Source organism: Cucurbita pepo, chromosome 10, assembly GCF_057944985.1.
Source record: "Cucurbita pepo subsp. pepo isolate OVF chromosome 10, ASM5794498v1, whole genome shotgun sequence".
In the NCBI taxonomy this organism is placed as follows: domain Eukaryota; kingdom Viridiplantae; phylum Streptophyta; class Magnoliopsida; order Cucurbitales; family Cucurbitaceae; genus Cucurbita; species Cucurbita pepo.
The window spans coordinates 10,912,632-10,926,278 of record NC_141807.1 but is presented as its reverse complement, the minus strand read 5'-3'; the positions used below and the strand labels follow the sequence as shown (position 1 = coordinate 10,926,278).

The window sequence follows — 13,647 nt, the reverse complement described above, 5'->3', positions numbered from 1 at the left end:
TAACGATTGATCCAGGTTCACTGCATTAGCGATTCTTTCTTTTTAAAATCTCAATCTCAATGAATTAGTAGAAGGAAGATTTAAAGGTAACGTTTGATCCAGGTTCACTACATTAGCGATTATTTCTTTTTAAAATCTCAATCTCAATGAATTAGCAAAAGATCGATTATTTCTTTTTAAAATCTCAATGAATTAGCAGAAGATCACATTTTTTATCCAACTGGTATAAGTTGACTAAGTTGCATAACTTTACTGTTCAATCTAAAACATGTGATTATTTATTTTTTATGTTATCTAGGATGGCTTAGTTGGGAGAGCATCAGATTGATTATTGGATAGCTCAATGATTGGTCTTGTGTTCAATTTGCATTCATTGCACCTTATAGTTTTATGAATTTTTAGTTTTAATGTTAGCGGGGATAGCTCAGATGAATTTTGATTTTTAATGTTAGCGGGGATAGCTTAGTTCGGACTTAATATCTGAAGGTTACATGTTTAATCCACGTTCACCGCACTTGGTTTACGTTGCATAAAAAATAAACTAGTTATTATTTATTTTTAAAATTTCAACGAATAATGAATTAGCAGAAATACCTTTACACATGAATTTTGATTTTTAGTGTTAGCGGGGATAGCTTAGTTCGGACTGAATATCTGAAGGTTACATGTTTAATCCACGTTCACCGCACTTGGTTTACGTTGCATAAGTTCATTAAGTTGCATAACTTTATTCAATCTAAAATTAGTGATTATTTCTTTTTAAAATATAATGAAGATAACTTAGTTTTGAGTGCGTCAGACTGAAAATGTGAAGGTCACGTGTTCGATTCACGTTCACCGCACCTGATTCAAGTCACATAATTTCACTCGTGACTATTCAATTTAAAATTAGTGATTATTTCCTTTTAAAATATCAATGAATTAGCTAAATACTTTACTAATGAGTTTTCATTTTTAATGTTAGCCAAGATAGCTTCGTTGGGAGAGCGTCACTAAAGATCTCAAGGTCATGTGTTTGATCCACGTTCACTGCACCTCATTCAAGTTGACTAAGTTGCATAACCTCGCTATTCAATCTAAAATTAGTGATTATTTCTTTTTAAAATCTCAATGAAGTAGTGAAAATATCTTAACCGATGAATTTTTATTTTTAATGTTAGCGGGGATAGCTCAGTTTGGAGAGCGTCACTGAAGATTTGAAAGTCACGTGAGAGCATCACTGAACATCTGAAAGTCACGTGTTTGATCCACGTTCACCGCACCTAATTCAAGTTGACTAACTTGCATAACCTAAATATTCAATCTAAAATTAGTGATTATTTCTTTTTAAAATTACTTGACTATTTAATCTAAATTTAGTGATTATTTCTTTTTAAAATTTAAATTAGTGATTATTTCTTTTTAAAATTACTTGACTATTTAATCTAAATTTAGTGATTATTTCTTTTTAAAATTTCAGAATTTTCATTTTCTAAGGTTTCAGAATTTTCCTTTTAAAATTACTTGAAGGTCAGGTGTTGTTCGACCTTCACCACATGTGATTCAAGTAATATAACTTACTATCTTATCTAAATTTAAAGATGATTTATTTTTAAAATTTCAATGAGTTAGCATAAATAATTTTACTGATGAATTTTCATTTTAACGTTAGCGTGGATAGCTCAATTGGGAGTTCGTTTGTAGATAGCGTGGATTCCTAATTCTTTATTTGACTATAAATGCTCTATGAGACATTTAGTAAAATGACTCATTTTATTGCATGGAACAATAAAATTGATCTTCCCTTAGAATTGTCAATACATTCTACTTTCAATGTTGCTAAGTTGAGTCCTTCGGATGTAGGTGATGATTTTTCTTATTTGAGGACTAATCCTAAAGAGGGGGATGATGATAAGAATCACAGTGTACATTCTACTTTCAATGTTGCTAAGTTGAGTCCTTTTGATGTAGGTGATGATTTTTCTGATTCGAGGACGAATCCTTTTGAAGAGGGGGATGATGATAAGAATCACGGTGTTCCAACTGGACCTATTACACAACTCAAGGCCAAGAAGATTCAACAAGCATTCATACTTCATCTACCAAATTGGATAGGCTAGGTTCAACCATCATTTCATGTGTGACAAGCTGAGTCGTTTGAGTTAAGACCATTTGGAGATTCAAAAGTAAATATTTGCATGGTTGAAGTAGCGGATGAAGTTGCAAGCATCATTTCATGAGTGGTTAGAAAACTTTATTTCTTATTTTAATTTCATAAAGTTTGTAATGCTCAAATTGACTTCGTCTTCTGTGGAGATCTAAAGGGATCGAGATTCAATCACGGCCACTAACTTCCCATGAGTTTATGGTGCATGACCCATTTTTTATACCATTCACCTTCGAGCGCCACCATAGTTTTGCATCGTCCATGAGATGCATTGCGACCAACGTAACTCTTAGGTCCTATGAGCAAGTTCAAGTAACCTTCAAGTATTGTTCTACGTCAAAAATAAAGCTTTTTAATTCCTTAGCATCCCGGTTTCCATTTAAGGGGTTGTGTTCTTGGATTTTAAGTTTGTTAAGCCCACATGAACGTGGCTTGAGGTGTGGTTCTCTACAGCCCAACTTGTCAAACTCACTCGAGTGCTCATCAACCATGATGTCGTTCAACAAGAGAGACCTCGAAAACAACTAGATTATCGCATTAACCATTTGAATCACCTGCTCATCTCAACCATGACGTCGTTCAACAAGAGAGACCTCGAAAATGACTGGATTATCGCATTAACCATTTGAATTACCTACTCATCTCAACCATGATGTCGTTCAACAAGAGAGACCTCGAAAACGACTGGATTATCGCATTAACCATTTGAAATTGAACAAAATATCTATAACATAACTCTAACAAGGGTACGAAGTTCATAAAATTCTTTTTAGTCTAAGATAGAAATTGTAAAATAAAATGAAATAAGAAAATAATGTTCCATTGCCGGGAATCGAACCCGAGTCTCCTGGGTGAAAGCCAAATATCCTTACTGCTGGATGACAATGGATTTTTGATGTAGATGTCCTGAAGTCTTTTGTCAGATCGCTGAAGAGTTTTAGCATGATCTTTTGCTTAATGTCTAACTCTTCGACACGTCCTTCCCTGTGTGTGTTAGAGTTCTCAGGGCTACCGCGACGTTTCAAGTTGTTCGATTGTGTGGCTCTTTCTTCAAAAGAGTCAATATAAAATGTTAGGTCCTTGATTGGCAACCCATCCAGGGGAGTGTCGATTGCATCGATTCCATCAACGATCATCCCATGAGTTTATGGTTCATGACCCATTTTTTATACCATTAACCTTCGAGAACTACCATAGTTTTGCATCGTCCATGAGATGCATTGCGGCTAACGTAACTCTCAGGTCGTATGAGAAAGTTCCTGTAGCCCTCAACTCTCAGGTCGTATGATAGAGTTCTTAGAGCTACTACGACATTTCGAGGTGTTCGATCGTGTGGCTTTTTCTTCAAAAGAGTCAACATCAAACGTCAGGTCTTTAATTGGCAACCCATCAAGGGGAGCGTTGATTGCATCGATTCCATCAACGGTCTTCCCATGAGTTTATGGTGCATGACCCATTTTTTATATCATCCACCTTCGAGCGCCACCGTCCATGAGATGCATTGTGGCCAACGGAACTCTTAGGTTCTATGAGCAAGTTCCTATAACCTTCAAGTATTGTTCTAGGTCACAAATAAAGCTTTTTAATTCCTTAGCATCCTGGTTCCCATTTAAGGGTTTGTGTTTTTGGATTTTCAGTTTGTTAAGCCCAACATGAGCATGGCTTGGGGTGTGGTTCTCTACGACCCTCCTTGTCAAACTCACTCTGGTGCTCATCTCAGTCATCTCAGCCATGATGGCGTTCAACAAAAGAGACCTTGAAAATGACCGGATTATCACATTAACCATTTGAATGACCTCAACCTCACTTGTTGAAATTGAACAAAATATCTATGACATAACACTATTAAAGGTTCAAAGTTCATAAAAGTCTTTTTAATCTAAGATACAATTGAACTTGACCATTATAGTGCCTCTCAAACCAAGTTCATAAAAGTCTTTTGAATTTAAGATACTATTGAACTCATCCATTATAGTGCTTCTCAAACCTAGGTAAAGTTTAAATATAATTAGTGACAAAAGATGAAACTATAAAATAAACGAAATAAGAACATAAAATTTCATTTTCGAGAATCAAACTTGGGTCTCCTCGATGAAAGCCAGATCTTCTGTGTAATGTCTAACTCTTCGACACGCTTTTTTTTATGTGTGTGATAGAGTTCTCAAAGATATCGCCACGTTTCTTGTTGTTTGATCATGTGGCTCTTTCTTCAAAAGAGTCAACATCAAACATTAGGTCTTTGATTGGAAACCCATACAGGGGAGCGTCGATTGCTTCAATTCCATCAACGGTATTTCCATGATTTTTTGGTGCATGACCAGTTTTTTATACAATTCACCTTCAAGCGCCACCATAGTTTTGCATCGTCCATGAGATGCATTGTAGGCCAATGTAACTCTCATGTCCTCTGAGCAAGTTCCTATAGTCTTGAAGTATAATATCAAAACATATTAACGTATATGATATGTTAAATATTAAAATAATTGATGTGTATCATAAACATTAAATAAAAATATATATTTGAAATTTGAATGAGATTCATATTAATTAAACATATATTATGATATTCTACGACATTTTAATATTATTGAAATAAGATATTATATCTTAATGTATTACGTATTCAAATATATAATTTGACAAAAATGATCACAAGTTCACTTTAAATAGAACCCTAGGGTTAAGTCAAAAAGCATCGAACACTAAATACTGTGACATTTTAGGTGATATTTTGCAGAGGAAGCTGATAAGGTCTTCAAAGAGCATGTGGTCATGTCTGGCATTTTAGGTTAACAACATGGTGAAAAGAAACCAGAAATTCTGATATTGGTAATTAACTACAAACCTCTGAATAAGGTTTTAGAATAAATAAGATATCCAATCCAAAACAAAAATGATTTGATAAAAAGAATTTAGAGTTAGATGTTTTTATAAAATTGGACATGAAATTGGGATTTAGGAAAATTCTAGTTTCCTAAAAGGACAAATATAAAATAGCATTTAATGTCCAATTTAGAAAATATGGGAGGAACGTCATGCCATTTAGGCTAAATAACGCTCCATCTGAATTTCAGAAGATTATGAATGATATTTTCAATCCTTTCAAAAAAATTCGATAGTTTATATCGATGATGTGTTGATATTTTCTAAAACCATTAAGATCAACACTTTAAACATCTACATACATTCATTAATGTAATCAAAAGAAATCAGCTAGTTGTGTCCATACCCAAAATCAAATAATATCAAACTCAGATACGTTTTCTTGGATTTTAAATTTATTTGAGCCTTATTAAAACCCATCCAATGGTCTTTGTCTCAAACTTTGGTGATGACGTATCCTAGAAAAGTAAACTTCAAAAAAAATTTAGGTTCTCTCAATTACGTTTCTTATATCCTTCAAGATATCAGGCACATTTACAAATGTCTTGATGAGTGTCTTCAAAATAATACAAAGTCTTGATTTGTATGGGATATCTCTACAACCCAAAAAAATCAATTCATTAGTCAAATAAACTCTCTGCTTACGTCTTATTGACCCAAGGACAGATCTCATAATGAAACGTGACGCATCAAATATCGGATATAGAGGTATCTAAAATTGTCAAAGAGGACAGAGAATCAATTATCATATTTCATTCAAAAGCCTCCAATAATACCATACAAATTACAAAATAGTAAAAAAAAAATATATATATATATATATATATTATTTCCATTGTACTCCGTGTACAAAAATTTTAAAGAAAATTTAAATAACAAAACTATTAAAATCTATTCGAGAGTCAAATTTAGTTTTAGAAAAAGAAGGGAATAATCTTGTCTCAAACCAGAAAATAATTTTGCTAGATAGAAGTAAATTTTGTTGTGGTTTGATTTTAAAATTCGACCTATAAAAGAAGTTGAAAACACCTTGGGGGATTACGTATGGGAGAATTTCTAACAAAGTCTCTCTTCTCTCCTCTGTTTTCTTAAACTGATACTAATCCAACCAATCATTTACATGGACTCAAAAGTTCAATTACCTATAAAAGAAGTTGAAAACACCTTGTGAAAGTATCTAAGGATACTACGACCTCTAGCTTTGCAAAATCCAGCGTTGTTGGCGCTTATCAAAATCGCTGCCAAAATAAAGTTTAACAAGTGGTTCTATGGTGTAGTGGTTAGCACTTTCGACTTTGAGTCTAATGACCTGTGTTTAATTCCCGATAGGTAATCCACCAATTTATACAAAATTGGTCCATAGCCGATTTGGTAGGGTCACTTTTGGACCGATAATCTGTAGAAGGGGTCACTAAGGTTGAGATCATACAAAATGGGACCATAGCTCAATGTTAGAGCATTTGATTGTAGATCAAGAGGTCACCAATTCGAACCTAGTTGAGCCTTGTTAGGTTATGGAGCCTGCTGCTTATTTATAGCTTGGTCAACGGTTATATCCGGTAAAGCTATATTTGGTAAATCTATATCTGGTAAAACTATATTTTGTAAAGCTATATCAAGCTATATATTAAATAGCTATATATAGTAGATGGTTAAATCGGGTAAAGCTATATATAGTAAATGGCTATATATAGTCGATGGTTAAATCTGGTAAACCTATATATAGTAAACTGAACTATATATATATACCCTCCACTAAAGCTTTGAAAATTACTTTCTATTCTTTGTAATTCTCTCTTACTGTACATACGTCAAGTCATCAATAGAAAAATCCTTTTAGCCAGAGTTCTCCTTGCACTTTTCTCTATCCTGTTCTTTGTGTTGATCTAGATCGAGCGTGTGCGTTGTTGTGCGATCCCAACAACTGGTATCAAAGCTAGGCGAAATTCACCACGATCTGTGAAGATGGAAAGTTCAAAGATTGGAATTGAGAAGTTCGATGGATCCGATTTCGGTTTCTGGATGATGCAGATTGAAGATGATCTGTACCAGAAAGATCTTCACGAACCTCTGTTGGGAGTGAAGTCGGAATCCATGACCATGGAACAGTTGAAGCTCAAGGATCGACAAGCCTTGGGGCTGATTCGGTTGACGCTATCCAGAAACGTGGTGTTCAACATTATCAAGTAGAAGACAACGTCAGATCTATTGAAGGCGCTGTCAAATATGTATGAAAAACCATCGGCTATGAACAAGGCGTATTTGATGTGGAGATTGTTCAATCTACAGATGTCTGAAGGTGAACCTGTTGCTGATCATATAAATGAATTCAATATGATCATAAGTCAACTGAGTTTGGTGGAAATTAATTTCAAAGATGAAATGAAAGCGTTGATTTTGATGTCATCCTTACCCGAGTCATGGGATACTGTTGTTGCCGCAATCAGCAGTTTCCGAGGATCTGATAAACTGAAGTTTTGTGAAATTCGAGATGTAGTTCTCAGCGAAAGTATTCGCAAACGGGAAACTGGAGATTCACCAGGCAATGCTCTCAGTGTTGATCGAAGGGGAAGAAGTAAACCGAAGGGCCCAAACAAAGGGCGATCAAAATGAAAGAACCGAAAAAAATCTCCAAATAGACCAAACGTAAAGTGTTGGAATTGTGGAGAAAAAGGTCACTTTCGGACAGGTTGTACAAGACCAAAGAGAAAGCAGAATCACAAATCTGGAGATGTGATGATTCTATAAATTCAGCAGAAGACATTGGGAATGCTCTAATCCTCAGTGTGGACAGTTCGATTAAATCCTGGATTTTGGATTCAGGTGCATCTTTTCATTCGTCTCCAAATAAAGAGTTGTTCTGGAATTTCAAGTCTGGAAATTTCGAGAAGGTGTATCTTGCCGACAACAAAGATTTGGAGATTAAAGGAAAAGGAGATGTCTGCATAAAAACTCCAGCAAAAAATCAGTGGACATTAAAGGATGTCAGATATATTTCTGGTCTCTGAAGGAACCTGATCTCTATTGGTCAGTTGGACAGCACAGGTTATGCAACAAAGTTAGGGAAGAGTTCGTGGAAGATTATGAAGGGTGCTACGGTGGTAGCACGTGGCTCAAAATCTGGAACCTTATACACCACTGCAGGGTGTATGAACATAGCTGCTGTTGCTGAGAGTGCTTCAAATTCAAGTCTACAGCACAATAGACTTGAACCTATGAGCGCGAAAGGAATGAAGAGGCTGGCTGTGAAAGGAGTTTTAGAAGGTCTGAAATCTGTTGATGTGGGTCGTTGTGAGAACTACGTTATGAGCAAGCAGAAACGAGTTAGCTTCACAAGGACCGCCAGAGAATTGAAGAAAGTGCGATTGGAAATGGAACCAGATGTGGAGCACGGTTCCAAGAGCACGAAGATAGTGGGAGTTGAGCTTGAGTTGCAGGGAAACTCACCTAGTGATGTTGTAGCAGATACTCAAGAAACTCCTGAGACTACTGCTGAGGAACCAGATGTGGAGCAAGGTTCCAAGACAACAAAGCAAGTGGGAGTTGAGGTTGAGTTGCGGAGAAAATCACCAAGTGATCTTGTAGCAGATACTCAACAAACTCCTGAGGTTGTTGCAGAGGAATCAGCAGTGGAGCAACTGACACCTGAACTAGTGTTGAGAAGATCATCCTGTACTATCAGAGTACCAGATATGTATGTACCTTCATTACACTATCTGTTGCTGATGAAAGGGAACCACAACCCTTTGATGAGACCCTACAGTTGGAGGATACAACCAAGTAGAAGCAAGCCATGGATGATGGGACGTCTAGGCTTCAAAAATGCGTTGTACTGAGATTGAGTACGTGGCAATAGTTGAAGCTGGAAAGAAGACGATATGGATGACTGACTATCTGGAAGAATGGGCAAGAAGCAGCACGAAGATTCTTAACAGAAATAGTTAGAGTGTCATACAGTTGGCGAAGGAACCCGGTCTATCATTTAAAGAGAAAACACATAAGACGATACCATTTCACTTGCAGGTTAGTGAAAGATGGTGATGTGTTTGGAGAAGATAGAGGGTGCAAAGAATCCAGCAAATATGTTGACAAAATGTGTTGATGTTGGAATATTGAGGTTGTGCAAAGCCTCCATTGATATGGTGCCATGAAGACCATGAAGATGCTCATGGTCGTTTGAGAATGAAATTCTTGGTTGACTAGATCAGTCTCCAAGTGGGAGAATTGTTAGGTTATGGAGCCTGCGGCTTATTTAAAGCTTGATCAACGGTTATATCCGGTAAAGCTATATTTGGTAAAGTTATATTTGGTAAAGCTATATCCGGTAAACCTATATATGGTAAATAGCTATATATAGTAGATGGTTGAATCAGGTAAAGATATATATAGTAAATGGCTATATATAGTAGATGGTTAAATCTGGTAAACCTATATATAGTAAACTGAACTATATATATATCCCGTCCGCTAGAGCTTTGAAAAGTACTTTCTATTCTATGTAATTCTCTCTTACTGTACATACGTGAAGTCATCAATAGAAAAATCCTTTTAGCCAGAGTTCTCCTTGCACTTTTCTCTATCCTGTTCCTTGTGTTCATCTAGATCGAGCGTGTGCGTTGTTGTGCGATCCTAACAGGCCCTTCTATCTTGGATAGAAATTTGTTACACTTTTTGGACCGACACTATGTCTAAGGGGTCACTAAGGTTAAAATCCTACAAAATGGATCCATGGCTCAGTGGTAGAGAATTTGACCGGTCACCCGTTTGAACTTGGTTGGGCCCTTTTATTTTGGAGAGACACTTTTTACACTTTTAGACTTACACTCTGTAGAAGGGGTCATTAAGGTTGAAATCATGCAAAATGGGTCCATAGCTCAGTGGTAAAGCATTTGACTGCAGATCAAGAGGTCACCCTTTCGAATTTGGTTGGTTCCTTTTATCATTTTACTTTGTTTTCAACCTCTTTTAACTTGCAATCCGTGCTTGGAGAACCCACCGAAATGTGAGTTTGTAACCCATCCGTTAGGGTTCTTGGAATGATTCTCTAGATTATCCCTTCCCTATTGGGAGTCGGGCCATAGGTCTTGGGTGAAGGAACCGTTGGTTTACATCCCCTAAGAGTTAAGGAAGCATCTTGAGGCTAGTTTTACATAGTATCATTGTCTTTGAGATAACAATTCTTTTCTATTTTATATAAATTTTTTAAATATGGGTTCATTTCCAAATGCATGCTAACACCCTTATTGTTGAATAAATGACATGAAACTAGTTTCACATAGTAACGTTGCCTTTTTCTCCTATTGGTGGAAGGATAATAGGTCGATTATACCTATAGGGTAGTTTTAAGCGTGACAACGAGACTAATTTTTTTTTTTAGTTAAAATTAGAATTATAACAATCTGCCTAAAACCCTCAGACTAATTTTGCTTCGTTTCTAAATGCAAGCAGACAAAGTAGAAAAATGAAAACAATGAAAACATGTAAATTGTAAACTCAAACATTTCAAAGAAATAAACAAGTTTTGATGGTACTAATGCTAACCAGAAAACAATCAACCAAATTTATTTCGAACATAGAAAACTTCACGTCTCCATCTTGTGAAGCCAATAAACCAAAGGGCCTAATATAGTAGAGAAATGAAAAAATGTTACCCTCATATGTGTTGTGTTGTGGCATAAGTGATCAATGGATGTTGACTTTGACCAATTCCTACTTTTTTTTTTCTATATTTTGAAACTATTTTAAACACTTTTTTCTTGTACTCCTTATAATTTTATCTTTTAAGGTTGTAAATATTTGTGCACGGATGACTATTATGATTATTAATCAACTGAGTTAAGTGGAAATAAATTTTGAAGATGAAATTAAAGTATTAATTTTGATGTATCTTTATCTGAGTTTTGGGATATTGTTATTAATGAGATTCAATATAATGCCATTAGTAATTCACAATGACAAAATACTTGACAAAAAAGAATGGTCAACGTAAGATATTTGAAACAAATAAATATTTTGTCCTCTATGATATATCAAATCACTCCTTTGAAATTCCTTAATAATAAACCTAAAGTCTTACATCTTTTATAGTGAAAAATTCCTTAAATAGAAGTTTTATTAGATACTTCTAAGCATTTAGAGATCAACTAGACACAAAGCTAAACATTTTTAAAAAAATTAGGGGTTAAACTTTTAAGTTAACTTAATTTAAGAAACTTATGATTTTTATATTATCAAGAGTTTAATTGAGCTACGTCAATTCAATCTAGTGGACCCAAGAATTGAACCAAACAAAACGAACTAGTTAGTAACATGATTTAGTGGAAGCATTTTCATGCAAAGTAGAAGCAATAATGGAGGGTTTGAAATAATATAGTTTTCACCCCTTGTTTCTCGAGTGAATATTGAAATAATATAGTTTTCGTGTTAAGTTTTGCACGGAAGAAAGAAAGACGGGATGTAAAGTATTATTTCAATTTGTTTGTAATATACAACAATATATAAATTAACTATAAGAAATATATAAAATTACATGTTCTTCGAGAGCTTCAATCAACATTGGAGGGTTACTTCTGCAACCACTCTAAAGGTGCTCAAGATCACAACGAGTTAGATAAAACAGCTCTAGAACTTTGAATCCAATAACTTGTGTTTGACTATCTTGTGGAATCTGCATAAAATAGGAAAACCATTCCAAAATAAATTTTTACAAGGGGTTCTATGGTGTAGTGGTTAGCACTTTGGACTTTGAATCCAATAACTTGTGTTTGACTATCTTGTGGAATCTGCATAAAATAGGAAAACCATTCCAAAATTTTTTTTTACAAGGGGTTCTATGGTGTAGTGGTTAGCACTTTGGACTTTGAATCCAACGACTTGGGTTCTACTCCCGGTAGGACCTTTGACAACACAAGACATCTTAAAACAAAACGGTGTTACCACTTCCCATGAGTGCATAGGTGGCGTTGTCATAATCGTGGCATCCTGCTAGCAAATCGTGGTGCAGGCTGCTCATGGTACATATACCATAGCATCCCACCTAAAGAGAAATAGGGGCCTCTATGCATAATGTCTTGGGTCAAGCTTGGAACTTATAAGTTCTTAGGAATAGCGACCAAGGGTACATCTGGGGAATCTATTACTTTAGGGATACCACTTACTCCCAAACTTCATTACCTTATATAACCTCCCGGGAAAAGGATTCATAGGATTCATACAACATTTCATAAAATAAGATCTTCATAGGATTCATACAACATTTCATAAAATAAGATCTACTGAGAAAACCAGAGAAAAGGTCAACTTTTGAACTGAACTGGCCGTATCATCGTTTTCTTCCTCTGAACTGAAATAAGATGCACATTTTTCGCATCGCCGCCATCTGAAACTCGGCCTGTACAGCCACATTTACAGTGTTTCTCTCCTCGATTTCTTCGTGAAACTTAAAGATGGATGTTACAAGAAAGGGCTTGGGATTTATTTGATAACTTATCGTGGATCGTAGCCTAAGACATTCGCTACCAAAGTTCATCCAAAATCTGATTTATCGCTGGAGATAAAACAAAGGATTTCTTATTGAAACAAAGGATTTCTTATTGGGTAGCCGATTCTAGGGGTTTCAAGGTTCTATTTCTTCATTGAACCTCTTCCATATCTTATCTTCAGGCTAAAGGAATTGGTTTGTAGGAACGTCTTTGAGTGTAGGACCTTAATTTCCAGAAATCGTTCCCGGTATGCAACTCACTCGAAATGCCAGATTTTCAATCTCGTGGGTAGCTTATTCTACGACGTTTTAGCTCTGGATTCCTTAATCAAGTTTACTCCACTTCTTCCTCTGAAGCTAGAGGAATCCTTAATTTGAAGGAAAAGAGATCGTATACAGGAATTTTGACTCTTATCCCCAATTTAATTTTGAAACCTATTTCCTTCAATTTGGCACGCTCTCGTGGTTATTTTTCTTCGTGGTCTTCTATGGAAGCATTCCTTGGAAGTACAGAAACTGATTGGAATCATTCTTTCTCGACGAGTCATCATGTATCCTCGGGTTGGATTTTCAAGTTTTTCTTGAAGTTCTTCAATGGCGGATTGAATTGGGGGAATGGTTTCAAGGCACTTTCAGCACTCTATTTCTTCATAGAACTTGTGGGTAATCTTGTTGAGAAACGGTAGGAATAAGTTTGAAGAGAAATGGTGGAGGATTGCTCTCGAATTTGGAAGAAATCTGAAAGTAGGAGACCCATAATCTAAACGCCTATTGCCTTCGATTGGGGGATCGACCTTTCTCGATTCTTATTCCATATTGTTGCTCCTACTTTAGACTTTATAGGAGGAGCTTAAACCGACATTGAGAGCTCCAGATTCTTCGTTATTTAGAAGTTTGAAGAGAAATGGTGGAGGATTGCTCTCGAATTTTGAAGAAATCTGAGAGTAGGAGAAACACAATCTAAACGTTTATTGCCTTCAATTGGGGGATCGACCTTTCTCGATTTTTATTCCGTATTGTTGCTCCTACTTCCGACTTTATAGGAGGAGCTTAAACCGACATTGAGAGCTCCAGAATCTTCGTTATTTAGAGATCGATCTTTCTGGATAATTTTTTTGGTGATATCAACTCCGATCAT

The 13,647-nt window shown here is 35.7% G+C and overlaps 1 non-coding gene across 1 annotated transcript; it reads left to right on the top strand.

Annotated features, from left to right (window-relative positions):
- Positions 1 to 11,855: 11,855 nt before the first annotated feature.
- Positions 11,856 to 11,927, top strand: TRNAQ-UUG (transfer RNA glutamine (anticodon UUG)). Its single transcript has one exon. It is a non-coding gene; the product is annotated as a tRNA-Gln (tRNA).
- Positions 11,928 to 13,647: the final 1,720 nt, after the last annotated feature.